Below are 25,277 nucleotides of genomic sequence, written 5' to 3'. Positions count from 1 at the left end.
CTTATTAAATTTGCACACAAACACAAAAATCTGGGAATACAAAGCCAACACTTTAAAATATTTCAACAGGCAGGTAATAGTATGTCTTTTTTTAAAGATTTTTATTTATTTGTCAGACAGAGAGCGAGCACACGCACAAGCAGGAGAAGCAGCAGGCAGTGGGAGAAGCAGGTTCCCCACTGAGCAAGGAGCCTGATGCAGGACTCGATCCCAGGATGCTGGGATCATGACCTGAGCCTGCGGGAGACACTTAATCTACTGAGCCAACCAGGCATCCCCAGGTAGTATTTAAATGGAGAAAGCAACAAATGGTGATAGGACAATTAGATATTTACATGCAACAGAATGGAGTTGAATCCTTACCTCACATCATACACAGAACTTAATTCAAAATGGACCACAGACCTAAACATAAGAGCTGAAACTATAAAACTCTTAGAAGAAAACAGGATTAAATTTTCATGTCCTTGGGTTAAGTAATGATTCCTGAAATGACACCAAAATCAGTGGCAAAAGAAAAAAATAGGTAAACTGGACTACACTGAAATTGAAAGTGTTTATGCTAAAAATGATACCATGAAGAAAGTAAAAATATAACCACAGGATGAGAAAATACTTACAAATCATATATCTGAAAAGATCTTGTATCCAGATTGTATGAGGAACTCTTACAACTCAGTAATAAAAAGACAAATAATCCCAACTTCTGGTTTCAGCTAAAAAGCTTGCAAGTCATCACTCTCTTCCTTACAACAAGAAAAGCCTGGACAAACTAAGTATCAGCAGCTTTTCTTGGATCCATCAGAGAACTGAGTTCATATAACAAACTGCGATCCCAAAATCCGGAGAGACAGGTAATCCGGAGAGAGAGAGAGAGCAAGTCATATCTCTTTACCTGAAGCAGAAGCTTCTGGAGCCATAAACTGGTAGGAACATTTAAATGGTAATTTTGACAAACTGCTGGATGCTAAGTGTGGAATTTGGGTGTGGGATGGGAGAGTGGGTTAAAGAAGGGTAACTTGAAATGTTGTATATATTAAATTGACTTAATAATAATGATAAATTTCTAACATTCAAAAAAAAAAGAAAGTTGAAATAGCTATACTGACTTTAAAGAAAAAGCAGACTTCAGAACTAGGAAGATGATCGGAGATAAAGAGGAGTATTATATAATGATAAAGGGGTCAATTCCCAAACAAGCAAGCACCTAACAGAGTCAATATACATAAGGCAAAAACTGATAAAACTAACAAGAGAGGGGTGCCTGGTTGGCTCAGTTGGTAGAGCATGTTACTCCTGATCTTGGGGTTTTGAGTTTGAGCCCCATGTTGGCCGTAGAGATTACTTAAAATTAAATTAAATTAAATTTAAAAAAAACTAAAAGGAGAAATAGACAATGCCATATTATGGTTGGAGATTCCAACACTCCTCTGTGAGACTGACAGATCAAGCAGGCAGAATATTAGTAAGGATATAAATGATCTGCATAGCACCAGCAGTCAACTTGATCTAACTGACATTTATAAAACATTCCACCTAACAACAAAAGAATACATTGTATTCTTGAGAAGAAATGTATTCTTCTCAAGCTCACAGGGAACATTTACCAAGGAAGACCACATTCTGGGCCATAAAACACACCGTGACAAGTGTGAAAAAATAAAAATCATGTAAATATGTTCTCAACCATAATGGAATTAAACTAAAAATCAGTAACAAAGAGAGCTGGAGAATTTCCAAGTTTTGGAAATTAAACAATGCACTTCTAAGTAACCACTAATCAAAGAAGATGACTCAAGAGAAATTTTAAAATATTTACACTAAATAAAAATGAAAATACAACTTGTTAAAAATTGCGGGATGCAGTGAAAGCAGTACTTAGAGAAAAACTTGTTGCACTGAATGCATATACTAGAAAAGAAAAAAATATCTAAAATACCTGTAAGCTTCTTTAGGAACCTTGGGAAACTGGAAAAAGAAGAGCAAATGATAAGACATATTAAAAAATATAACAGAAATCAATGAAATTGAACCAGGAAAATACAGAAAAATCAAAAAATCAAAACCAAAAGATGGTTCATAGGAAAGATCAACAAAACTGATAAACTGCCAGCCAGGCAAACCAAGAAAAAGAGAAGAAACAAAGTACCAATATAAAAAATGAAAGATGGGGGCGCCTGGGTAGTGCAGTCGTTAAGCGTCTGCCTTCGGCTCAGGGCGTGATCCCGGCGTTCCGAGATCGAGTCCCACATCGGGCTCCTCCGCTGGGAGCCGGCCTCTTCCTCTCCCACTCCCCTGCTGTGTTCCCTCTCTTGCTGGCTGTCTCTCTGTCAAATAAATAAATAAAATCTTAAAAATAAAAAAATGAAAGATGGGTCAACACTACCAATCCTGTGGACACAGCCAACAAATTAGGCAATCTGGAAGAAATGGATGCACTCCTAGAAATGTATAAACTACCAAAACTGAAACAGGAAGAAACAGAAAACCTAAACAGACCCATAACCAGCAAGAAAATTGAAGCAATAATCAAAAATCTCCCAACAAACAAGAGTACAGGTCCAGATGGCTTTCCAAGGGAATTCTACCAAACATTTAAAGAAGAACTAATACCTACTCTTCTGAAACTGTTTCAAAAAATTGAAATGGGGGTGCCTGGGTGGCTCAGTCAGTTAGGTGTCTGCCTTTGGCTCAGGCCATGATCCTGGAGTTCCTGGATCGAGCCCTGCATCAGGCTCCCTGCTCAACAGAGAGTCTACTTCTCCCTCTGCCCATCACCCCACTCATGCTCTCTCGTTCTCTTTCTCAAATAAATAAAATCTTAAAATAAAAATAAAAAAATGAAATGGAAGGAAAACTTCCAAACTCATTCTATGAGGCCAGCATTACCTTAATCCCAAAACCAAAGACCCCACCAAAAAGGAAAATTACAGACCAATATTCCTGATGAACATGGATGAAAGAAGTCTCACCAAAATACTAGCCAATAGGATTCAATAGTACATTATTCACCACAACCAAGTGGTATTTATTCCTGGGCTGCAACATTCACAAATCAATCAATGTGATACATCACATTAAAAAAAAAAAAAAAAGGACAAGAACTATATGATCGTCTCAATTGATGAACAGGAAGCATATGACAAAATACGGCATCCTTTCCTGAGAAAAACTCTCCACAGTGCAGGGATAGAAGGAACATATCTCAACATCATAAAAGCCATCTACGAAAAGCCCACAGCAAATATCATCCTCAGTGGGGAAAAACTGAGAGATTTCCCCTAAGATCAAGAACATGGCAGGGATGCCCACTCTCACCACTGTTGTTCAACATGGTACTAGAAGTCCTAGCCTCAGCACTCAAGACAACAAAAAGAAATAAAAGGCATTCAAATTGGCAAAGAAGAAGTCAAACTCTCACCCTTCACAGATGACATGATACTTTATGTGAAAACCCCAAAATTGCTAGAACTCATACAGGAATTCAGCAACATTGCAGGCTATAAAATCAATGCACAGAAATCAGTTGCATTTCTATACACTAACAATAAGAAAGAAGTAAGAGAAATTAAGGAATTGATCCCATTTACAATTGCACCCAAAACCATAAGATACCTAGGAATAAACCTAACCAAAGATGTAAAGGATCTGTACTCCTAAAACTACACAGCACTTATGAAAGAAATTGAGGAAGACACAAAGAAATGGAAAAATATTCCATGTTCATGGATTGGTAAAATAAGTATTGTTAAAATGTCTATGCTACCCAGAGCAATGTACACATCAATGCAATCCCTGTCAAAATAATATCAACATTTTTCACAGAGTGGGAACAAACAATCCTAAAATTTGTATGGAACCAGAAAAGGCCCCGAATAGCAAGAAGAATGTTGAAAAAGAAAACCAAAGCTGATGACATCACAATGTCGGATTTCAAGCTCTATTACAAAGCTGTAATCATCAAAACAGTATGGTACTCGTACAAAAACAGACAAATAGATCAATGGAACAGGATCGAGAACCCAGACATGGATCCTCAATCCTATGGTCAACTAATCCTTGACAAAGCAGGAAAAAATATCCAATGGAAAAGGGACAGTCTCTTCAACAAATGGTGTCAGGAAAATCGGACAGCCACATGCAGAAGAACGAAACTGTACCACTCCCTTACACCATACACAAAGATAAACTCAAAATGGATGAAAGATCTAAATGTAAGACAGGAATCCATCAAAATTCTAGAGAACACAGGCAGCAACCTCTCTGACCTCGGCCACAGCAACTTCTTGCTAGACACATCTCCAAAGACAAGGGAAACAAAAGCAAAAATGAACCACTGGGACTTCATCAAGATAAAAAGCTTCTGCACAGAAAAGGAAACAGTCAAGAAAACTAAAAGGCAACCTACAGAATGGGAGAAGATATTTGCAAATGACATCAGATAAAGGGCTAGTGTCCAAGATCTATAAAGAACTCACCAAACTCAACACCCAAAAAACAAATAATCCAGTCAAGAAATGAGCAAAAAACATTAACAGACATTTCTCCAAAGAAGACATACAAATGGCCAACAGACACATGAAAAATGGTCAACATCACTCGCCATGAGGGAAATACAGATCAAAACCACAATGAGATACCACCTCATATCAGTCAGAAGGACTAAAATTAATAAGACAGGAAACAACAAATGTTAACAAGGATGCAGAGAAAGGGGAACCCTCTTACACCGTTGGTGGGAATGCAAGCTGGTACAGCCGCTCTGGAAAACAGTATGGAGATTCCTCAAAAAGTTAAAAATAGAGCTACCTTACAACCCGTAACGCCGGGATCACGCCCTGAGCCGAAGGCAGACGCTTAACCGCTGTGCCACCCAGGCGCCCCCAAAGATATAAATGTATTGATCCAAAGGGCCACCTGCGCCCCAGTGTTTATAGCAGCAATGTCCACAACAGCCAAACTGCAGAAAGAGCCTAGATGTCCATCAATAGATGAATGGATAAAGAAGACGTGGCATGTATACATATATACACACACACACACAATGGAATATTACTCAGCCATCAGAAAGAATGAATGCTTACCATTTACATCAACGGGAATGGAACTGGAGGGCAGAGAGAGCACGTGAGCAGGAGGAGGGGTGAGGGAGAGGAAGAAGACTCCCCACTGAGCAGGGAGGCAGACTCAGGCTCCATCCTAAAATCCTGGGCTCGTGACCTGAGCCAAAGGCAGATGCTTAATTGATCAGCTAAGCCACCCAGGCAGCCCTGCAGGGGTCTTTTAAATAATACGGAGCTCACTGTTCTGTGTCTTCAAGACTAACAACATCCATTTCAACTCAGCATGTGAAGAGAAATGAACAAAACAAAACAACTTTTAAAAGCATTTAGTTAGGGTGCCTGGGTGGCTCAGTCGGTTAAGCATCTATCTTTGGTTCAGGTCATCCCAGAGTCCTGGGATCAAGTCTCTCATCGGGCTTCCTGCTCAGCGAGGAGTCTGCTTCTCCCTCTACCTCTCCCCACTGCTCGTTATCTCTTCTCTCTCATACTCTCTCTCTCAAATAAATAAATAAAATCTTTTTTAAAAAAGCATTTAGTTAAAAGGCTATCCTTATTATAATCCAAAAGTAAGAATATAAAGTCTGACAAAAAATTTTTATGTCTCCTCAGGCACAAAAAAAGAAAAAAAAAAAACACTGGGAACTATAGTGTAGGCATACACATTTTCATTCATTAGGCATTTTAAAGGTATAGAGAATAAGGGGCAGGAAACTTACTGGTCCTACAGAAAATGTGATGTATATTTTTTCTATTCATCCCCTTTTCCCCTTCTCTGAGCCCAAAGGAGCTCTGTATTTTTTATTAAATTGAACCACTTAAACACACATATCCCCCACACCTATAGCAATTCTGCCAATTCTACCAAGTGAAATGGCTTTTAATTCTTTAATGCCACATCATTTTTGTCAAATGAGCAATATATCTTAAATTAACACCTCACTTGGATGCCTAAAACTACAATTTTCACATATACTAGAAACAGTATAACAACATTGAGCAAAGTCTAACTGGAAGCTATCTTCTTCCCAAAATAACTGAACACATTCAAAAGTATAAAATCATGGTTGCACATGGTCCAATTTCTTTTTGTGCCAAATGTGGTTAGCCAGCTTCTTGCTTTTAGATTATGTGTTTGCACCTATTCATTTTCAAGTGGCTCTTGAACTAAAATAGAACACTGAAAATATGAGTGTGACTCAAAATTGGACAAGACAGGCTGCAAGGCATGAGAATTCAGATGACTATAGTAGACCATTACAACAGTGGAAACAGGAAATATTCTTAATTTACAAGAAGAAAATGGACGTGAATAATTTGGAACATTTACCAACTACAATTCTTCTGTGCCTTGAGAAAACAAGACAGTCTTGGGGGAAAAAAAAAAGAAATCACCAGAGCCTCTATTTACTAAACAGTCCATCCACAATCCAGTTCTCAGGCAAGAGCCACACCAACATGAATAGATGTATGCAAGTATGTCCCTGCCCCTGAAAAGGGCACAAAAGGGCCTTAGTAATGCACAGTACTTTAAGGAGTATCTATTTTTATTTGTCTAACAATAATCTCGAAACTTTTTTTTCTGAGAATGCCTTCCCCCTGTTCAAAACTCATGGCTTTTAGAAACCTCAACACCATGGCCAAACGGACCCTAATACAAACTAATTAGACCAATTAACCCAATTCCTAAGATTTTTGACTGATGACCAGAGACTTCATCATGACAGCTGTCTCCTACAGCAGAAACTTTCAAGAATTAAACTAGGAATTGTTGGTGGCCATGTTTTTCCCCATATGAAGAAGGCCAATATGCAGTGAAAGAGAAAAGTAACTCAAAATGGATTAAAGACCTAAATGTGAGACCTGAAACCATAAAACTCCTAAAAGAAAACATACGCAGTAGTTTCTTGTACATCAACCTTAGCAATATTTTTCTGGATATGTCTCCTCAAGGGGAACAAGTACAAAAATAAATAATTGGGATTAAATCAAACTAAAAAGCTTTTACACAGCAAAGGAAACCATCAACAAAATGAAAAGGCAAAAAAGGAGGAGGAGGAGGAGAAAGATAGAAAAAGAAAAGGCAACTACTGGATGAAAGAGGATATTTGCAAGTGATGTATCTGATATGGGGTTAATAAGCAAAATATAAAAGAACTCATATAATTCAAACAAACTAAAACAAACAAACAAAAACAAATCCAGTAAAATATAGGCAAGTACCTGAAAGCACATTTTTCCAAATAAGACATACAGATGGCCAACAGACACATGAAAAGATGATCAACATCACTGACCATCAAGGAAATGTAAATCAAAACCTACAAAGAGATACCACCTCACACCAGTCAGAAGGCCTAGTATCAAAAAGACAAGAAATAGTAAGTGTTAGCAAGGATGTAGAGAAAACTCTGATGCACTACTGGTGGAAATGGAAGTTGGTGCAGCCACTGTGGAAAACAGTATGGAGATTCCTCAAAAAACTAAAACTAGAAGTACCATAAGGTCTAGTAATTCCACTTCTGGGTATTTACCCATTGGAAATGAAAATACTAATTCAAAAAGGTATATGTACCCCTATATTTACTGCAGCATTATTTACAATAGCCAAGATATGGAAGCAACCTAAGTGTCCATCAGTAGACGAATGGATAAAGAAGATGTAGTTATATACACAATGGAATATTATTCAGCCAGAAAAAAAGAATGAGACCTTGCCATTTGAGACACCATGGGTGGATTCAGAGGATATTATGCTAAATGAAGTCAGTCAAATACCATGTGATTTCACTTACATATGGAATCTAAAAGCCAATGAACGAACAAACAACAAGAAAAGAGAAAGAGACTCATAGAGAACTAGTGTTTGCCAGATGAGAGGCAGGTAGAGAAGATAGAGGGAGCTTATGAGGTACAAATTTCCAGTTACAAATAAGTCATGGGGCACCTGGGTGGCTCAGTCAGTTAAGCATCTGACCCTTGGTTTCAGCTCAGGTCATGACCTCAAGGTCTTGGGATCGAGCCCTACGAAAGGCTCTGTGCTCAATATGGAGTCGGCTCAAGATTCTCTCTCCCTGTCCCACACCCTCCCTCTCTGCCTCTCTCCCCTGCATGTGCAGGCACTGTCTCTCTAATAAATAAATCTTAAAAAATAAATAAAAAATAAAACAAAATTAAATAAAATTAAAAAGTCATGGGGATGAAAAGTACAGCATAGGGAATATGATCAATAATACCAAAATAAGTCTATACAGTGACACATGGTAACTACACTTCTGTGGTGAGCATTTCATAATGTATATAATTACTGAATCACTATGTTGTACACCTATAACTATTACATGTCAACTATACCTCAATTAAAAATAAAAATAAAAAACTCATAAGCTGTAATGACAGAGTAGAAAAGGAACAAATATGCAAATATTGCTTGCCTCACAATTGCTGAATACTTTTATGTTGAATAACACTTGCTATAAATAAACAAACAAAAAACTGTATTAGGATGGTAAGATTTGTAGCTGACTGCTGTAGATCAGATTCTTGTTACCAATTTTCTACTCCCTCCCTATTACAGAATTGTACATTTAGGCCCCTTATCATGTGATTATTGTTCTACCTCTCACTAGAGTAAGTGGAGCAAAATACCCCCCTGTCCAAATAATCTGGGGCTTAGCCATGTAATTTGCTTTGGTCAATGAAATAATAATAAACAAAACTTGGGCAAAGACTTTTAAATGTCTTGAGTTTTTTGGCTTGGTCTCTTGAGCTTCTGCCATCTGTCATAAGATGAGGGTCCAGGAAGCCAAGACCCAAAATGCAACTCATGACAAAGACCTGAAACCAATCCACAGAAAGGAGTCTCCCTCACAGACCGACAGAACCATGAGTTAAAAAACTAAAAGTTTGTTGTTGTAAGCCATCAAACATTTCGGCATTGTTAGATAGCATTACCACAGCGATGGCTGACTATTTCACTGCCTTTTTTTTTTTTTAAGATTTTATTTATTTGAAGAGATAGAGACAGCCAGCGAGAGAGGGAACACAAGCAGGGGGAGTGGGAGAGGAAGAAGCAGGCTCATAGCGGAGGAGCCTGATGTGGGGCTCGATCCCGTAAGGCCGGGATCACGCCCTGAGCCGAAGGCAGGCGCTTAACCGCTGTGCCACCCAGGCGCCCCTCATTGCCTATTTTTAAATGTCTTCAGCAGGGTCACCTGGCTGGCTTAGTCAGAAGAGCACAGGACTCAATCTCGGGGTTGTGAGTTCAAGCCCACACTGGGTGTAGAGATTACTTAATAAATAAACAAACTTTAAATGTCTTCAGTATTATTATGCTATCTTTAGACTAAATAAAAATCAGAAATAGCTAACACTGCAACTAACAAATCTATCTCTCAAGGAGATATTGATATGGTTCTTCAACTATTACCTAAAAAGTCTACTGATTTCTACAATTTTTATATTCTACTGAATTAAAATGTACTTCAATAGGCTAACCTTCTAATGCTAATACTCAATTCTAGATATACTCAATTTATAAAACCTTGACCCACGCATTATATTGTAGTTTAGAAAACCCTACTCAGCAATATCTCCTAGGCAATAATATAAATGAAAAATACTTTGAAAATATTCTCAATTTTTTTAATGAGGATTCATTAACTCGAGATTTTTCTCTTGGTTTTTCTGTCATAATTATATATGCAATCTATTCAAGAGTAAGGTTGATAAAATTATACACATTTTATCATAGTCACTTACTGCCTGGAAAACTAAGTTCTGACAGCTATACAATTCAGAGTTCCATAAACTTGGCTTAAGAATAAAAATAGGCTTTGTGCCCAGCAGGTACAGGCATATGTTCAAGGGGGAAAAAAAATCCATCACATGACAGAAGAGATCATCACTAAAGTGTCCACTTTATAGTTCTAGCTCCCCATGGTATAATAAAACCGAAGTTTTGTGATCTCTGGGTCACCATCTAACAGTTGGTATGTTGCACGATGTTGCATAAAGCACATACCACATTTCTTTCTGGCCAGTGTGTCCATGAGAAAGGTGTCTCAGTTCTATGAACACACAGGTTTCTTTATCTGAAAAATAAGGGGTTGGACTAGTTATCTCCAAGATCTCTAATCGCTTCTACATATCATTTATCACCAAAGCTATGGCACAGAGAAATTAAACAATTTCTCTAACAAGTTACAGAGCCAGAGGGAGAATCTAGAAATCCTCAGTTGAGAAATCTGTTTACTAGCATATTACCTTTCCAAGGACTGGTAATTATTACACTATTATAAACATTTTGATTCCAATCAATTTCTCTTCTGCTCTCACATAATACTCTCTATGAAAGTATACCAAAATACAACACCAAGCGGAATTAAGAGGGGAGAGTAGTGAATTCACGTTTACTATGTATCTTCACATAACTGGCACTTAGTTACCAGAGGAAATGAATTACCAATTTGCTGGGTCTAGCATAAAGACTCAAGGTGGCATCCAAAACTTCATAAACTTGGCAACCAGACAAGGTTCCTAAAAAGACTAAGATTTCATAATTACCTTCTGCAACTATTCAATCTGCACAAGATCAGCAGTGAGGGGCACCCCAGTCACTGCACCAACACAGCTAAAGAAAAGAAGTCAAATGATTTTTTTAATTGTTTTTCTTTTCCTATTAAGTCTACAGGCAAAGATCTGACTTCTGTCTTTGAAGCACAGAGCTCTCTGTGTTTAGTATAATACTGAATGTTTGTGAGATATGCCTGACTTAACACCATTTAACCCATCAGAAGAAATTTAAATACATAAACCCCAAAAGCTTCTTGGCATATAGTGTACATGTTTGTATGTGTTATGCTTTATCTCTGCCTAGTTCTGCAGAATTAGTGAGCCACATAAAAGAATCAGAGTTCTTGAAAATCCCTCAAATTAAGTAGGTTTCAGAAAAGGCATTTTTCCTTGATTTGGTAGAATTTTTTAAAATTTGTTTGAGAGAGAGAGAGAGAATGCACGAGCCAGGGGAGGGGCAGAGGGAAAGGGACAAGCAGACTCCCTGCTGAGGGAAGCCTTATGCAGGGTAGGGGGCTCTATCCCAGGACCCTGAGATCATGACCTGAGCCGAAGTCAAACACTTAACTGACTGAGCCACCCAGGTACCCCTGATTTGGTAGAATTTGTAACAAAGAAGAGATACTATACTTCAGACTACTCTCTAATCTTTTCAGTAAAATGATTCAGCAGGATGCTTATGAGAAAAGTTAAGCAATATGAAAAAAGTTTTGAAATACTAAAACCGGTACTTCCAAATTGTGTTGCACAAATTAAACAAAAACAAACACAAAGGCACAGAATAATCTGAAGAAGTTAATATTTAGGAAATATTATAATGTACCTAAAATTTCATAGGTAGTTTCTATGAAATTATATGCTATGTATCCACAAAAAGCAAAGGGAAAGAGGGTCTTGCTAAGCTGAAACTATAAACTGAGTCACTGTTAATTGGGAAAACAATCTGAAGTAAAAAACTGTTCTAGTACTAGATTTTTCTACTTTACTCTAACAAGGCAGCAAAACCCAAAGGTACTTTATATAATCAGAAGAACAAATTATTCAATGACCCCATAACCATTTCTACTGAATATCCCACCTACTGAGCGATGTTTTTAAATGCTTTCTGATGTTTCAAATGGGGAAAGTGTGATAAAATCAAGCCATCAGAAATCCAATATTTGACAGTTTCTTGTGTTGCTGAATTTGCATGTCTTGATATTTGTCATGCCTTTGAATCCTGGGTCATAAGCCACAACAGACTTGCTGCATACTGAAGGCAGAGAGAGGAATATTAGAGCCCATGCTCTAATACCACTCATACAGAATCCAGTTAATTTTTTAACAAGCATTCACTGTTGTTGCTGATGCTGAACACTTATTATTTGACAAGCATAGTTATAGTCTTCTCCAACTGGATGTCTAAGAGACATTTCAAACTCAACATATTCAAAAATCATACTTCCAACCTTTCCCCTACCAAACTATCCCTCACTCCACACTACCTTCCTGTAGGTTTTCTCATCTCAGTTGACAACTCAATCCTTCTAACTCTGACCAAATATATCAGTCATCCTACTCCTCTTGTTCTCTTTTTCTCCTTCCTCAAACTAACTCTCTCCACTCTCTCACCTTACACCTACACTGTCAGTAAATTACTTTGGCTCTACCTTCAAATAACATTCAGAAATCATCCATTTCTGACCACCTCCACTGCCACTACCAAGTCCCAATCCTACCCATCATCATCCCTTACCTAGATTATTCTAAAAACGTCTGAAACTACTCTCCACTTCTGTACTTGCTCCCCTATGGTTGATTTTCAAAAGCGGCCAGAATGATCCTTTTAATTTAGCTCTTGCCAGTCCTCTGATCAAAACTCTCCAACGGCTCTCCCACCTTACTCATAATAAAAGCCAAGTGACCTTCCGACCAACACCAATGAAATTGGAAGGATTATTAGAAACTATTATCAACAGCTATATGCCAAAAAACTAAGCAATCTGGAGAGATGGAGGCCTTCCTGGAAACCTATAAACTACCAAGACTGAAAAAGGAAGAAATTGATTTCTTAAACAGGCCAATTAATTATGAAGAGATTGAGTCAGTGATAAACCTTCCAAATAACAAAACTCCAGGCCCAGACGGTTTTCCTGGGGAATTCTACCAAACATTCAAAGAAGAAATAATACCTATTCTCCTAAAGCTATTTCAAAAAATAGAAACAGAAGGAAAGCTACCAAACTCATTCTATGAGGCTAATATTACCTTGATCCCCAAACCAGGCAAAGACTCCATCAAAAAGGAGAATTACAGACCGATTTCCCTAATGAATATGGACGCCAAAATCCTCAACAAGATCCTTGCTAATAGAATCCAACAGTACATTAAAAGGATTATCCATCATGACCAAGTGGGATTCATACCTGGGATGCAAGCGTGGTTCAACATTCGCAAATCGATCAGCGTGATACATCATATCAACAAGAAAAGACTCAGGAACCATATGATCCTCTCAACTGATGCAGAAAAAGCATTTGACAAAATAAAGCATCCTTTCCTGATTAAAACCCTTCAGAGTGTAGGAATAGAGGGTACATTTCTCAATCTCATAAAAGCCATCTATGAAAAGCCTACAGCAAATATTATTCTCAATGGGGAAAAGCTGGAAGCCTTTCCCTTAAGATCAGGAACACGACAAGGATGCCCACTCTCGCCACTATCATTCAACATAGTACTAGAAGTCCTTGCAACAGCAATCAGACAACAAAAAGGGATCAAAGGTATCCAAATCGGCAGAGAAGTCAAAATGTCTCTCTTCGCAGATGACATGATACTCTATATGGAAAACCCAAAAGAATCCACTCCCAAACTATTAGAAGTTATAGAGCAATTCAGTAATTTGGCGGGATACAAAATCAATGCTCAGAAATCAGTTGCATTTCTATACACGAATAACGAGACCAAAGAAAGAGAAATTAGGGAATCCATCCCATTAACAATAGCACCAAAAACCATACATTACCTTGGAATTAACTTAACCAGAGACGTAAAGGACCTATATTCTAGAAACTATAAATCACTCTTGAAAGACATTGAGGAAGACATAAAAAGATGGAAAAATATTCCATGCTCATGGATTGGAAGAACATAGTTAAAATGTCCATGCTACCCAGAGCAATCTACACTTTAAATGCTATCCCGATCAAAATACCGAGGACATTTTTCAAAGAACTGGAACAAATAGTCCTTAAATTTGTATGGAACCAGAAAAGGCCCCGAATCTCCAAGGAACTGTTGAAAAGGAAAAACAGAGCTGGGGGCATCACAATGCCGGATTTTGAGCTGTACTACAAAGCTGTGATCACAAAGACAGCATGGTACTGGCACAAAAACAGACACATAGACCAATGGAACAGAATAGAGAGCCCAGAAATGGACCCTCGGCTCTTTGGGCAACTAATATTTGATAAAGCAGGAAAAAACATCCAGTGGGGAAAAAGACAGTCTCTTCAATAAACGGTACTGGGAAAACTGGACAGCTACATGCAAAAGAATGAAACTTGATCACTATCTCACACCATACACAAAGATAAACTCCAAATGGATGAAAGACCTCGATGTGAGACAGGAATCCATCAAAATTCTAGAGGAGAACATAGGCAAAAACCTCTACGACATCGGCCAAAGCAACCTTTTTCATGACACATCCCCAAGGGCAAGAGAAACAAAAGATAAAATGAACTTATGGGACTTCATCAAGATAAAAAGCTTCTGCACAGCCAAGGAAACAGTCAAAAAAACTAAGAGGCAGCCCACAGAATGGAAGAATATATTTGCAAATGACACTACAGATAAAGGACTGGTATCCAAGATGTACAAAGAACTTCTCAAACTCAATACACGAGAAACAAATAAACAAATCAAAAAATGGGCAGAAGATATGAACAGACACTTTTCCAATGAAGACATACAAATGGCTAACAGACACATGAAAAAATGTTCAAAACCATTAGCCATCAGGGAAATTCAAATCAAAACCACACTGAGATACCACCTTACGCCAGTTAGAATGGCAAAAATAGACAAGGCAAGAAACAACAATTGTTGGAGAGGATGTGGAGAAAGGGGATCCCTCCTACATTGTTGGTGGGAATGCAAGTTGGTACAGCCACTCTGGAAAACAGTGTGGAGGTCCCTTAAAAAGTTAAAAATTGAGCTACCCTATGATCCAGCCATTTCACTACTGGGTGTTCACCCCAAAGATACAGACGTAGTGAAGAGAAGGGCCATATGCACCCCAATGTTCACAGCAGCAATGTCCACAATAGCTAAATTGTGGAAGGAGCCGAGATGCCCTTCAACAGATGACTGGATTAAGAAGTTGTGGTCCAGGGGTGCCTGGGTGGCACAGCGGTTAAGCGTCGGTCTTCGGCTCAGGGCGTGATCCCGGCGTTATGGGATCGAGTCCCACATCAGGCTCCTCCGCTATGAGCCTGCTTCTTCCTCTCCCACTCCCCCTGCTTGTGTTCCCTCTCTCGCTGGCTGTCTCTATCTGTCGAATAAATAAATAAAATCTTAAAAAAAAAAAAAAGAAGAAGAAGTTGTGGTCCATATATACAATGGAATATTACTCAACTATCAGAAAGAACGAATTCTCAACATTTGCTGCAACATGGACTGCACTGGAGGAGATAATGCTAAGTGAAGTAAGTCAAGCAGAGAAAGACAACTATCATGTGATTTCTCTCATCTATGGAACATAAGAACTAGGATGATCGGTAGGGGAAGAAAGGGATAAAGAAAGGGGGGGTAATCAGAAGGGGGAATGAAACATGAGAGACTATGGACTATGAGAAACAAACTGAGGGCCTCAGAGGGGAGGGGGGTGGGGGAATGGGATAGACTGGTGATGGGTAGTAAGGAGGGCACGTATTTCATGGTGCACTGGGTGTTATACGCAACAAATGAATCATCGAGCTTTACATCAGAAACCAGGGATGTACTGTATGGTGACTAACATAATATAATAAAAAATCATTAAAAAAAAAAAAAGCCAAGTGACCTTCAAAGCCATTATATGCTTGTACTACAAACGCCCCGCCTCACTACTTCCCCCACCCCATCTTACCTTACCTTTGTGACTTATCTCCTATAATTCTCCCCCTTGTAGACTCAATTCCATCTAAAACAATTTCCTTGCTATCTGCTTTCTCTCAAACAACCCTGGCACATGTGCTCTGGCTATTGCAAAACAGAACACTCTTCTCCCAGATGTCTGCTAACATGTTTACTTCCCTGTTCATATCTTCGTTCAAATCTCGTCCTCCTCAGAAAGCTACTCCTGATTGCCTTATCTAATACAACTTCCCCACCACCAATTTCCAATCCCCATTTATCCTGATCTACTTACTTTCTTTCCCAGAAAACTTATTTTCTAACATACAATCTAATTTACTTTTGTGTCATATTTACTGTTTGTCTGTTTCTCCCAGTAGAGTGTAACTTCTTCAAAAGTAAGGATAATTGCTTTATGCACTGATATAACCCAAGCACCTAGAAGAATGCCTGGCATATGGCAGACAGATAAATATTTGCTGAATAAATGAACGAGTGACTATCCAAGACTGAATAAATTCAAAGTTACTAAAACTCAAGGAGCCATCTAGTACCCCACAGCCTGATCAGAACTTTGACTCTAAAGGATCATAACAGCAGTAACAGTGTCTTTCACTAGGTAAATAACCAGCATACACTTGACATTACATAGAACTTCCACAGGTTTATGATATACTGAGGTAACTTTAAAAAGAAGATAGTAAACTAAAATGTTAGAGACCTCCTCACCAAATTCTCCATTTATGCAAGGAAAACAAAAACAATGACAAGTCAATCATATTAAGAAATCATGTTGATATTTTTGAGAGCATGAAATGGTGGTATTGTTATGAGAGAGTGCTTGTCTTTTGGCAATACATAGTGAAATATTTACAAATTAAATAATATGATGTCTGAGATTTGATTCATAAAATCTGGGTGGGCACAGAGGAAATTAGACTGGTCATCACTGGTAACTGCTGAAGCTGGTAAAAAACCATAGGAATATTTATATCATTCGGTCTGATTCTGTACGCTTGAAATTTGTATTTATATGCTCAAAATTTGACAAAACAGAAGAAAAAATAAAGTAATAGTACAGAAAGTTAAAAAAAAAAAACATAAAAACAAAGCCTATATTTCCTTTAGCATCTTGCACATTATGTGACACCCAAATAAATATCTGATGAAAAAATAAAGTACATGCCACAACTAAAGAACAGTTCCTATAAACTTCCACAATGACAAGAGCAGATTAAAACAAAAATGAATGACCAAAGTGAGGCCGTCCTTCAGAGTCAAGTAAAAATGGCATGCAAGTGATGGCTGCACTGACCTCATATTTGGAGGACTGGAACAGAATGGGGACAACCCAAAAAAACTTTCCATCTTTTTGAAAGATAAAAGGCGCCATACTTTATTCTATAAAGGTCATTCATATAAATGCAAAATATAATCAACAGGAACAAGAAAATGTGGCCAAAATTTTACATACAAAATAACACTGCAGCATAGTTAGAAGGAACAGTAACAGAAATATTAAGAATCAATTTGACCAGAAAACAAATACAGCAGGAAACAAACATCATCTCAATCTCAGAAAGGTCAAGTATACAAAAAAATTTTAAAGGCATAGAAAATTTAAATCTTCTAAGTGCTAAGGTAGTATAAACTAGACATACAGGGGCACCTGGGTGCCTCAGATGGTTAAGCATCTGCCTTCGGCTCAGGTCATGATCTCAGGGTCCTGGGATAGAGCCCCATGTGGGACTTCCTGCTCAGCAGGGAATCTGCTTCTCCCTCTCTCTGTTCCTCCCCTCACCCCCCCATCATCATGTGCATGCACGCTCTCTCTCTCAAATACATTTTTTTTAAAAACTAGATATACAAAATCTGAATCCTTCAAAACATAATTTGTATCACCTCTGGAAGCAGTTTCAACAATTTCCCCAGCTGATTAAATCTGCTCTAGTAAAATGATATTAGCCTATGGGGCTTATGGTCAAAAACAGTTTTTTGAGAGCTACCCATCTAGCTCACGTACAGATAAATGTTTGTTTGGTTTTTTTTTTTTTTTATTCACATTCAAGTAACTAAAAATAAAAATCTAGTGGACTAAGTGCAAAAAGGTATAAATTTTTCCCATCAGGAAAAGAAACTGTTATTTATGCAGCTTATTCTGCTAATGTGCCGAAGAGTAAGAAGTGATACGTGTGTTTCACATTCTAGGAATATCAGATTTTTAGCTACCACCTACATAAGAGCTTATAAAAAAACAGCTCAAGTACCTATTTTAGTTTGATTTTCTCTTGCTTCTTACTCTTACTTGCCACAAAATCTCGAATTCTTAATTAAAACAAACTAAAGTAGGTACCTGAGAAGTTTTTATGCCATTAATTCCCAATACAGTACAATGCACCCTGCCGATCAAAAAGGAAATGAGACTTTTTTTCTGATTACTACAAATATTTTCATTTTGTAAAGATTTATTTTCATGTAACAAAACGAATCACCTTAATAAAATTTATACCAGATTTCAAGAGGTGAAAATTCACCTATTTTAAATTTGCTCTCATTAAGTCAAGTCTTTGAATCTAGGGATCATTTATTTTATGTCTCTCCCACTTTAAAAGACCAAAGTAATATCACATTCTACAAAGTCACTGCAGGACTGGCTCAGTACAGTAAATAACTCCATAATGAACTAGACAATAATGTGTTTATTACTTCATGGAACTCTTAAATGGTCTTACAAACAAAGATGTTATAAACAAGATCTAAACCATTTATACTATAGATTTAGACACTTTAATTATTGCAGCACAAACATCTAAATATTAAAGAAAAGTAGCATTTATTTATCAAGAACTATTCAATCATTTTATGGTCTCCAACTATACTCAACACCTTAGAACAGTGGTTCTGAAGGCTAGGCAAAGGAATCCCAAATATCATGGATAGAAAAGGGGAAAAGGACTACTCATAGTAAGAATCTGTGTTGTGAAAAAAGTTCCTAGCTGATTGTGATATGCATTTTCAACCAGTTTAAATATGCCCATCCTGAAGGACTTACACTATAAAATCTCTTTTTCTAATTTAATTTACACAGTATTAATTCAACTAACAATTATTAAGTGACGGGGATTAGGGCAAACAATGAAAACACATTCATATAAAATGGGATTCTCTGCTCTCCAGAAAAGATGCCAACCACATGCCCAGAACTCCAAGAATATCTACATAGACCACAACAGATTTTTTTTAAAAGTTAAGACATCAGCAGTACTGTGTCATGCTTAAGAAACATGTAATAAAGCAGTATGACAATGAGAATTATCTATGTGCATCAGAGGGGTTATCTGAGAATAACCCAAATTAAGAAGTGAACAAATCCTGTGGTTTTTCAAAGTACATTAAGTGGAGGAGCACCTGCATGGTTCAGGTAGTCGAGCATCCGACTCTTGATTTTGGCTCAGGTCATGATCTCAGGGTTGTGAAATGGAGCCCTGCATCAAGGCACCACACTGGGCATGGAGCCTGCTTAGGATTCTCTCCCTCCGCACCCCCTCCCCCTTTCTCAAAAGAAGGAAAGGAAAGGAAAGGAAAGGAAAGGAAAGGAAAGGAAAGGAAAGGAAAGGAAAGGAAAGGAAAGGAAGAAGGGAAGGAAGGAAGGAAGGAAGGAAGGAAGGAAGGAAGGAAGGAAGGAAGGAAGGAAGGAAGGGAGGGAGGGAGGGAGGGAAGGAGGGAGGGAGGAAGGGAGGGAGGAAAATAAGTACATTAAGTGGAACACTGAAGGATTCTTTCACTAAGAGGGATCTAAACACATCTCCCACTATCTGCCATGGGTGAGATGGGGTAGTGTCTGAGTTAGAGACTAAACCTACTTACAACAGTTCAAGCTCTAATAAATATTGACAATGGGGGCCATTAAAGCCTGACTGTTAAACTCTCAACCACTAGAGTCAGGCACACACACAACTGGGTTTAATCCTACCTCCGCCATCTATAAACTGTATGACCTTAGGAAGTAAATCTCTCTAAACTTCAAGTTTAAAACAGGAGAAATAATAATCTACCTAAGAGTTTTTGGGAAAAATTAAATGTTGTTATGTATGTAAAAGCACTGAGCATACTGCCTGGCACTTTAAAAAAAGCTGAATACATAATCAGTGATTATCATTTATTGTTCTTTTCTATGATACTATGAATCCTGGCTCAGTTATTACAGGGGCATTAGCAGTGTCACCTACTTTCAACTTATTTAAAGATTTAGTGTGAGCCACATCCATCTCTTATAATACATTGCAAATTTGGGGCACCTGGGTGGCTCAGCAGTTAAGCACCCAACTCTTGATTTTGGCTCAGGTCGTGATCTCTGGATCATGGGACTGAGCCCTACATCGGGCTCTGTACTAAGTGTGGAGTCTGTCCCTCTCCATCTGCTCCTCCCCCACTCATTTTTTCTCTCTCTCCCTCTCTCTCTCTCTCAAGTAAATGAATGAGATCTTTAAATAATAATAATGCATCTGAAATTCTATCTTATGCTATGACCAATTCTGGACTAGCAGAAACCTTCCACTATAAAAATGAACTAGAAAAAAACTTCACATCCATAAAGATTCAATTCAAATTATGGATACCTGAACAAACAAACAAAAAAAAAAAAACAAATTTCTTCTGAAACAGATTTACTATAAGATAGAAGAAAATGTGTTTATAAAATTTCTAGTTGATGTTCTCAGGATAATTCAAGAGAGAATTATATACATGAAACTAGAGCAGGAAGTTATGAAGAAGGAAGATTAAGAAAAACTGCCCAGAGACAAAATAACATAAAGCTCCAGCAGATCTGGATTAGATACTTCAGCAGAACAAATTAATAAAGAAATAAGATAAAAACTGAAAAATTTATCCCAGAATGGATAAAAGAATTTTTAGCACTTCACATAAACTCTTTTAATTCTACCTTCAAATAAGTCTATTATTATCTCCATTTTACAGATGAGTAAACTAAGGAACAAAATGCCCAAAGACACTAGTATCATGGCACGAATTAGAAACCAAGAAATCTGGCTCCTCAGTTTCTAGTCTTAACCACTATACAACATCCCTCAAAGAAATATTATAAGGAGACACTCAGTGGCTCCTACGAATCCCTGTGGGCTCCTTCACAGCTCCTCTCAACCTCAACTTTGCTGTGGCTTCCACTGGTCTACAAATCCTGGGGAATCATCCTAACGCTGCCTAGCTGGGTGAATGCTCTGCTGTCCTATGCCCTGCCCCTGTGCAAGGTGACTACCTTCATCAGTAACATCATTGTGGTGGCCCAGGTGATGTGGGAGGAGCTGCAGATGTCCTGCACGGTGCAGAGCACAGGTCAGATGCAGTGCATGGTATACAATCCACTGCTGGTGCTGCCCCAGGACTTGCAGACTGCTTGTGATCACCCTCCTGTTGGCTCTGCTTGGTTTGCTGGTCTTTCTCACTGGAGCCAACTGTACCACCTACATGGAGGACAAAGACTCTAAGGCCCATCTGGTGCTCTTCTCTGAGATCACCTTTGTCATCTCAGGGGTCCTGCACCTGATTCCCATCTGCTGCCAGCCCACATCACCATCCAGAACTTCTACAACCCCCAGGTGTCTGAGGCCCAAAAGTGGGAGCTGCGGCCTTTCTCTGCCTGGACTAAGCAGCCTCTGGCCTTGTGTTGCTGAGCTGAGGGGCAGCTGCTATGCTGTACCTGCCCCTCAGGGGTTCCCAGGGCTCAAACAATGGTATGGCCTGATACTTGGCCATATCCGTCACCCCTCAGAGTCCCTCCACGTACCCCACTAAGAATTATATCTAATTCTGGTAGCGTAGTGGGAACTCCTTTGACAGTAAAGCCTAATCCCCTGAGCTGGAGACATTACAATAGTGATTTAGACAGCTTTGGGGTTGTTTTCACCTTTATTTTTTTTTCCTTTTTCGGGGAGGAGGTATTTTTTAAATTCATTTGATAACCTAACCAAGAAATTCAGACTCTATTCTGGGCTCTGCTGCTGGTGGAGTCAAGGAGGTGATGCTTCAGTTTCTGGATCTTTTTCCACCCTGGACATCCCCATCTTGGAGGCTGACCTGGAGCTATGGGCCAAAGTGAAGGCTGACTGCTGTTCAGTCTGGCCGCAAGAGTCCCTCCTTACTGGTCAGGCCTCTGGAATGTCCAAGGGCCCTTTAGCCTCATGTAGCCTTTAGAAAACCAGGTGGAAAGTTACCAAAGAACACCCACTTCCAAGTCTACTGACATCTGGCTCCTCTATCCTGAGTCACATCAGAGCTCTGCCATATACCCCTGACCCTCTCACCTTCAGCCCCTGCACAGTACTGCCATGCCTCCCCACACACACTCACCATTTTTTGCTAAATAAAGTGTGTTTCGTCTTGCTAAAAATATGTATCATCTTCTTTATCACTTGGATGAAGAATTAAGAACTATAATCTATTGATACTTGAAACAGGAGACAAGAAATAAGGCAACAGCGAAAAAGCATAAAATCTCAAGGACAAAAAGCAAAGGATGATGAAAGGAAAACCAAAAGGCTTGTCACATAAAAGTGAAAGGACTCAGCACTAATTATAATAAAAAAATACATCAACAAACATAGACAAAAAAACACAAATCTCTTTAAATGTAAGAACACACAAAAAAAGCTGGACTTCTTGTTTCCAGTGCCCCATATTAGGAAGCTTAGAAATCACCACTTCATCCTATTAAGTAAAAAGCTACACAGACTGAAAAATCAACAACTCTTCTTAGCTCCAAAAGAGAGGTGAGGTAACAGGGCAAACTACTGCCCCCAAAATTGAACAGACTGATAGGTAAATCCAGAGAATCATAACCCCCTGGAGAAGAAACCTCCATGGGAACCAATGCTGGAGTAGGAAAACTTGAACCGTAATTGAGGCTCAGTGTAGGCAAGTCAGAGACTTGCATGGAGTATCTTTTGTCCATCCCTTCACTTTCAGTTGTTTGTGTCCTTACATCTGAAGTGTTTCTTGCAGGCAGCATATAAATGGGTCTTCTTTTTTTATCCATTCAGCCACTCTGTGCTTTTTTACTGGAAAATGTAGTCCCTTTACATTTAAAGTAATTATTGATAGGTATGTACTTACTGTCTTTTTGTTATTTTCTGGCTGCTTTGTAGGTCCTCTCTGTTCCTTTCTCCTCTTGTGGTTTGATGAGGTTTTTCTGAGTGGTATGCTTAGACTCCTTTCTCATTATCTTTTGTGTATGCGCCATACATTTTTGCTTTGTGGTTACCATGAGGCTTACATATAACAATCAGTAACAGTCTTTTATTTTAAGTTGAAAACAACTTAAGTTTGAATGCATTCTAAAGCTCTATATTTTACTCTCCCCTACTCTACCTTTTGCTTTTGGTGTCGCCTTTTACATCTTATATTGTATATCTCTTAACTAAAATTGTAGTAATAGTTATTTTTACTATTTTTGTCTTTTAACTTTCATACTAGCTTTGTAAGTGATTAATCTACTACCTTTACTATATATTTACATTTACCAGTGAGATTTATACTTTCATATGCTTTCTTGTTACAACCTAGGGTCCTATCTCTTCAGCTTAACTAAGTTCCTTTATAAAGCTCTTATAAAGCTGGTTTAGTATGATGAACTCCTTTACTTTTGCTTGTCTGGAAAACTTTTTTTTTTTTTAAGATTTTTTATTTATTTATGTGACAGAGAGACAGCCGGCGAGAGGGAACACAAGCAGGGGGACTGGGAGAGGAAGAAGCAGGCTCCCAGCAGAGGAGCCCGATGTGGGACTGGAGCCCGATGTGGGACTCGATCCCAGAACGCCAGGATCACGCCCTGAGCTGAAGGCAGCCGCCTAACAACTGCGCTACCCAGGCGCCCCTGGAAAACTCTTGATCTCTCCTTCAATTCTGAATAACTTTGCAGGGTGAAGTTGCTTTCTTTCAGCACTTTGAATATATTACACTACTCTAATCTAGCTTGCAAAGTTTCTGCTAAAAAATCTGATAATCTTATGGGGGTTCCTTTATATGTAACACATTGTTTTCCTCTTGCTGCTTTTAAGAGTCTCTTTGTCTTTAACTTTTGACATTTTAAATTATAATGTGTCTTAGTTAGGGTCTCTTCAGGTTCATCTTTTCCTAACTCTCTTGGCCTCCTGGATCAAAATATCCATTCCCTTCTCCCAGTTAGGAAAGTTTTCAGCCACCAATTTCTTCAAATACGTCTTCTGCCCCTTTCTCTCTCTCTTCTCCTGGAGCCCCTACAATATGAATGTTAGTCCACTTGATGTTGCCTTATAGGTCTCTTAAAGCTAGCTTCACTTTTTCATTTGTTTTGCGGCTCTGATTAAATGAGTTCCACTGCCCTAAATTTGAGTTCACCGATCCTTTCTCCGGCTTCATCTAATCTGCTGTTGAACCCCTCTATTATATTTTTCAGAGCAATTATTGTGTTCTTCATCTCTGTGGCTTCTATTTGGTACTTCTTTATACTTTGTCTTTGTTGAAGTTCTTACTGTGTTCATATGCTTCTCCCAAGTTCAGTGAGCATCTTTATGATCATTACTTTGAACACTTTATCATGTAAATTACTTATCTCCACTTCATTAACTTTTTCTCTGAGGTTTTATCTTATTCTTTCATTTGGAACATACTCCTCTTTTTCCTCATTTTGTTTAACTCCCTGTGTTTGTTCCAATGTATGAGATAAATCTGCCAACTCTTCCATTCTTGAAGGAGTGGCCTCATGTAGGAAATGAATCTTACCATTCAACCAAACTGTAGTTTTTGGTTGTCTCTTGAACCTCTGTGATTGTCCAAGCAGCCTATTTTATTTTTAATAGGTCCCAATTGTTGAGGATGTGCCAATACCTGTGTCCAAAACTGGACGGGGGGGGGGGGGGGGTCTTAGCTCTGAGAATCAGGCTGATTGGAAGCCAGATCCTCAGGCAGCAGCCTTCCAAGTATACAAATATACAGTCTTGTGAAACCACAAGCATAAATAAGCCCTGTGGCCACCTGACCAGGCAGTCTGGAGGTGTCCTCTGGGCAACAGTTGCAAAATCTGGTATGTAAAACTGTTTCAACATTCAAAAATCAATTAATGGAATCCATCACATCAACAGGCTACAAAAGAAAAATCACATGATTTTATCAATAGATGGAGAAAAACATTTTACAAAATCTAACACCAATTCATGATAAAAACTCTCAGTACACTGGAATAAAGGAAATGTCCTCAACCTTGATAAAGAATATATTCACAGATGACATGATTGTCCATACAGAAAATCTGAAAGAAATGACCAACTACTAAAAGTAATAAACAATTACAGCAAAGTGGCAGGCTACAGGGTTAACATACAAAAATCTATTTCCTATATACCAGTAATGAACAAATAAAATTTGAAATTAAAAATATAATACCATTTACAATAACACCCAAAAAAAATTATATACTTAAGTATAAATCTAAAAAATTACTTTACAAGATGTATATGAGGAAAAACTAAGAAACTCTGATGTAAGATATCA

General features: G+C 38.3%; 1 protein-coding gene and 1 pseudogene across 9 annotated transcripts in view; one reads left to right on the top strand and one right to left on the bottom strand.

The window, feature by feature from the left end:
* RABGAP1L (RAB GTPase activating protein 1 like) overlaps positions 1–25,277 on the bottom strand; it is a 722,910-nt gene that overhangs the window by 657,050 nt on the left and 40,583 nt on the right. The window contains exons 2-3 of one of the 9 annotated variants that reach the window (XM_057315474.1): positions 2,150–2,327; positions 1,940–1,968 (exon numbers count right to left, since the gene is read on the bottom strand). The exons of 7 other annotated variants lie outside the window; for them this stretch is intronic. The gene's annotated coding sequence lies outside the window, so the exon portion shown is untranslated. The remainder of the gene's footprint in view (positions 1–1,939; positions 1,969–2,149; positions 2,328–25,277) is intronic. One more of the 9 variants, XM_057315475.1, reaches the window with a different exon arrangement.
* On the top strand, positions 17,687–21,558 carry LOC113262588 (claudin-6-like; annotated as a pseudogene).

This window comes from Ursus arctos, unplaced genomic scaffold (genome assembly GCF_023065955.2).
Source record: "Ursus arctos isolate Adak ecotype North America unplaced genomic scaffold, UrsArc2.0 scaffold_2, whole genome shotgun sequence".
Lineage (NCBI taxonomy): Eukaryota > Metazoa > Chordata > Mammalia > Carnivora > Ursidae > Ursus > Ursus arctos.
Note: the sequence above shows the minus strand (reverse complement) of the source record. Positions and strands in the feature narration are given on the sequence as shown.